Below are 5,722 nucleotides of genomic sequence, written 5' to 3'. Positions count from 1 at the left end.
CCTCTGTAAAGCAGATATAAAAATATGTATTAAAATAAAGATGAATTTTTGATTCAGGACTTAAGATCCTTAACAGGACTAAACATACATCTGGGTGCCTTGGATAATGGCAGTACAGCTGAAAAAGTACACAGAACAGAAGATATAACATCAGTCTCATGTGTAATCTAATGAAGGTGGCAGATCTATTCTGGTCAGTTCAGTGGTCCAAAATACTGCTCATAAAGAAACAATCCACTATCCTGCAAAATCTTCCAAATAATAGGTTACAAAATGTATCTTCATAAGCAGATTGAGGAGATGGTAAGCCTCAGTAGACAAGAGTTTGTTGACAAGATGATGTAAGCTTCAGTCAACAGGAGTTAGTTGGTGAGATGGTGTAAGCCACAGTAGACAGGAGTTAGTTGGTGAGATGGTGTAAGCCCCAATACATAGGAGTTAGTTGGTGAGATGGTGTATGCTTCAGTAGACAGGAGTTAATTGGTGAGATGGTGTAAGCTTCAGTAGACAGGAGTTAGTTGGTGAGATGGTGTATGCTTCAGTAGACAGGAGTTAGTGGGTGAGATGGTGTAAGCGTCAGTAGACAGGAGTTAGTTGGTGAGATGGTGTAAGCCACAGTAGACAGGAGTTAGCTGGTGAGATGGTGTATGCTTCAGTAGACAGGAGTTAGTGGGTGAGATGGTGTAAGCGTCAGTAGACAGGAGTTAGTTGGTGAGATGGTGTAAGCCCCAGTAGATAGGAGTTAGTTGGTGAGATGGTGTAAGCCACAGTAGACAGGAGTTAGCTGGTGAGATGGTGAGACAGTAGACAGGAGTTAGCTGGTGAGATGGTGTATGCTTCAGTAGACAGGAGTTAGTGGGTGAGATGGTGTAAGCTTCAGTAGACAGGAGTTAGTTGGTGAAATGGTGTAAGCCCCAGTAGACAGGAGTTAGTTGGTGAGATGGTGTATGCTTCAGTAGACAGGAGTTAATTGGTGAGATGGTGTAAGCCACAGTAGACAGGAGTTAGTTGGTGAGATGGTGTAAGCTTCTGTAGACAGGAGTTAGTTGGTGAGATGGTGTAAGCCCCAGTAGACAGGAGTTAGTTGGTGAGATGGTGTATGCTTCAGTAGACAGGAGTTAGTTGGTGAGATGGTGTAAGCCACAGTAGACAGGAGTTAGTTGGTGAGATGGTGTAAGCCTCAATAGACTGGAGAAAATTGGTGAGATGGTGTAAGCTTTAGTAAGAATGCACGGGTGAAAATACGGCCCCACACACAGATGGACAATTCAGTGCTCCTGAAAATTTTCAGGGCACATGAAAATTTAAAAAGAAATAGTGTTTGCAGATTTTGATTGATTTTTTTCACATACAAGTCTTCAGTTTAGCCCTTCAAGAAAAGGCATGCAAAGTGTGTTATGTTATATGATGATCTCTAAACCCAGAAATTTAAAAGAACTTCCGTGATGCAAACATTGCATCACAACTAGATATCTTAGAAAGAACTACTTCCAAATCATGGTTGAATAGAATTTCTTACATCACAACTAGTAGAAGATTAGTGTGTGATGTTTTGAAGACTGCAAAGTCACCTTTATCAGACAAATGACCACTGTGCAATGTACCAGCACTGACATGCATAGTGTACGAGGTGGTACGGAATGGACCTACTTTTTCAGCTGTACTATAATCCTATGTACACTAAGGTAAAAAATAGTGTGACAAGATGTCAATATTGTATGATATCACCATGGTAATTAAACCACCATTACAGTAGTGATATCAGGAATACAATAATGACACTACCATCATAGACATTTCAATCAGGTTGTGTTTGTTGATTTGAGGTTCATATTGGCAGCATTTACACATTTTTTTTAACTCAAAACCGAAATGTAGCAATTGAACTAGTTTTATGTGACGAATTGTACTTCTCCAGAATTGTATACCATATATCAACATTTACATTACGACAATGACACAAGCATTACAGTGATGATTTTATATTTAGAATGGAGATGTGTTGATTTTACATTATATTTGAATAAGAAACATAATATTATCCAAAAATTAAATTGAGTTTAAAGAACAGATGTGTGTAAAAGAGATTGCAAGTGTCCAGAACAACTTTTTTGAAAATAATCAACTTCAAAGTTCATTATTCTATATTATGTTTTATTCTAAATTTTGTTTTTACGATGTTTTTTTTTTCTAACACATTAATCATTTTCAGATTATAACATCAGCATCATACAGAAATGCATTTTTAATAGGGAAAAAAATAACCTAGTAGCATAACAGTAACAACACAATACAGGAGACCCCTTTCGAGAAACAAATATTTGTAAAATTCCTGTTTTGTTCACTTGTTTTCAAATCTGAAAATAAAATAGTTAACAATGTTTCATTTGTACCCTAACTTTTTTTTCTGGAAGGGACCAGTTATGACTTACATTGTTTAACCCATAATGTATATCCAATTCTGTTGGCTAAAGATATTTGATAGCATACCGGAACATATTAATATCTATTTAAATGATAAAGCATGACATTAGTTATTAAATTATATAGCAATCACCACAACCTGCCACACACCATGTGATATCATGTTTCAATTTGCTACGATCAAATGTCTTTGAACACTACCTGTGGATTATTTTGCTACTGTGTATAGACAGAGACGTCAAATAGTACATCGAATGAAAACAGCGCAACATTGGACAGTTGCCGAGACTAATTGACGCTTCCCACACATCTGAAATATCAATATAATTTATATTACAGGCCTGGTGTATCGGCCTGGTGGCTCAAATGATACATTGTGTTTAACTTGTTGACAAAAGTATCGGATTTATAAATATTATGCACTAAGCAACATTCTGATTGGTTCCATAAAAGTAAAATGGAATAAAGGTAAACAATTAACTAATATTCCAAGTTTATCGCTAATCACATCGAGTAAGAAATCGCAAAATGCACCGGATGATCTGGTTTGAACGGAGAACAAGATCTTATCACAATCGTACCAGATAGCATGGATGTGTTGAAATATACAAGAGAACATGGAACCTAATGATACATGTGTTTAACTAAAAGAAAGAAAACATTCACCAGTCCCTCAGTATGTTAAAACAGCTACATGGTAAATTGTCCATAAGTTCGTAACTTCAGCGAGTGCCCGCCATCCGCCATATTTGTTTACGGATAGCAACGATTGTAGCGACGTCTGTATTTGGGAAGGGCAATAACTCGATTCCGATATAAAACGATGTACAGCAAGTATTTCAGTACATCAGAGAGAGACGTATATATCACACGTAACGAAAAAAAAACAAGAAAAAAATGCTTTAAATGTGAACTTATACTCAACATGAAGAATTATTCTTTTCTTCACAAAATCAAAAACAAATAATCTCATAACATCTAAAGTGGCGCAGTGGTAGGCTACATACATATAGCGCATATGGCTTTACATTCACTTACATGTAGACGTCAGGAGTTCAATTCCCTTAAAAAGATTAAAAATGTATTGAGTTATCTGCCCGACCACGTGGGTTTTCCTCATATATTCCGATTTCCTGCCACGTTAACACCCTATCGCACTTCCGTCTGGTGGCAACCAATATGATTAATATAAAAATAAATAGATAACTTTTTTTAAAATTTGTTTTAAATAAAATAAGTGATATTAAAAAACCAAAACAAAACACCTAGGCTAAGTGCTGTATCGGTGTTATATGATGAAGAGACGGTTATATTGGACTCTGCTTACTGCCTAATTCCTGTTATACATGTAAATTTCATGTTCTGAAAGACCTCACACACTTTTCACTTTGTCGGAAACAAGGGAAGACCAAAGGCATGCTACGTGACGTTCTGTTAGATATTTACTTCCAATTTTTCACTAAAGCGATTAGATGATCATGCCAACTCATTTTCCAAGTGGTGATAGTATTAATCTCATTAATTATAGCACAACACGTTGTAATAATATCACTATAAATGGATACGTGTTATCACCACAATGAATAAATAATACTGCCAATTCAAAATACACTGATATCAACATAATGATATCATTTTCATGTTTCATAAAGCTTTCATTGACGTAAAACGATCATGTTGGAGATGACTGTCATCAATACACTATGTCACATTGAATCGGAGAAATCACCAGAGTGTCGTGAACTGGTTGTCACGATACGGGGAACAACACAGGCCATGTGACAACGCGGTAAAACAGGCCTACGGACAACGGAATATAACACAGGCCAACTGACATCGGAAAACAATGCAGGCCAGCGGACAACGGGGAACAACACAGGCCATGTGACAACGGGGAAAAAACAGGCCTACGGACAACGAGAAACAAAATAGGCCAACGGACAACGGGAAACAACACAGACCAACAGACAACGAGGAACAAAGCAGGCCAACGGACAACGAGAAATAACACAGACTAACAGACACCGGAAAACAATACAGGCCAGCGGACAACGGGAAACAACACAGGCAAACGGACAACGGGAAATAACACAGGCCAACTGACATCGGTACATGATACGCCCGTCATAGACTGAATGAACATTTTACATCAAGAAAGAGAGGGGAAAGTGATGTTTAATGTCTGATCAACACATGAAGGTCATTTACAGACAGTGTCAGTTGTGTACTGACGGAGTAAATCGGAGTAAACCACCAAGCGTCAATGGCGATAACACTCCGAGATGATTTGTGAATAAGACTCAAGTTATTGTTCCATCAATATTACAAATGCCATTATTCAATAAATGACAGGCGAATAATTTTGGTTGTCAAACTTGTCTGAGTTATGACGATAATGAATCTCCCTATGAAGTTTTGAGTGTATTTATAATAAATGAAGTTTGAATTTGATCCGATGAAAACTAATCGAGATATCGAGCGACACTGTTATGATAATTGAATGAAGGGCCATACCTCTGTGAATTACAGTTGAAAAAAATGCGGTTATCGAACTTGTACGTGTGATCATGGTAATAAATCTTCCTATCGAGATTGAAGTTGATCTTTTGAAAGCTTATTGTTTCGTCAATTGAATAAAGGGCCAGAACGCCAGAAATTTCAGTCCGAAAATTGTGGTCATCGTAACTGGACAGGATAATGTCTTCCTAGACATTTCTACCTCAGTATATTTCATGACTTGGATTATACATTATCAATCTCGTTCATCAAACACTCATTGGAAAGATAAAACATTTCTCTTCACTGTAATAGATGTGTTACTAAGATCTGCAGCTCCTACAATATAAAAAAAAACACATCTGAGAAAATGGGCTCGTTTTTCCTTCTCGGGATTTACACCCATTGACACTTTAATACATATCCCTGTGAATCACACTAGCCTATATTAATAATGACACTGGCCTCTACTGCTCGTAAAAACAACAACACAAAAACGTACAGAAAATACTTCGTAAATAAGACAAACATTTAAGTCTTAGTATACATGACGTTGAGGGAATAAGTTCTCTGGTAATTTTCACAGTCTCTGTTCATACATTGGTACATTGTAATGTTTCTCAAATTTAAACTCGTCTCGTTATTACAACTAGCACTGAGTTGAGGAAGTAAATGTTGTCCATGTGCTGAATATTTACTTTATTATTATCATGATATTCACCAAACGTTCTAACGCTCATTATGCTGTTGTTTATATAACTTACTTGTTATGCTTGGACATCACTGCAAATATCCAAGAATT

Source organism: Ylistrum balloti, unplaced genomic scaffold, assembly GCF_031769215.1.
Source record: "Ylistrum balloti isolate Yb309-2 unplaced genomic scaffold, AGI_CSIRO_Ybal_v1 Utg370524, whole genome shotgun sequence".
NCBI classification, from domain to species: Eukaryota; Metazoa; Mollusca; class Bivalvia; order Pectinida; family Pectinidae; genus Ylistrum; species Ylistrum balloti.
The sequence above is the reverse complement of the archived record's forward strand: the minus strand, read 5'-3'. Positions refer to the sequence as shown.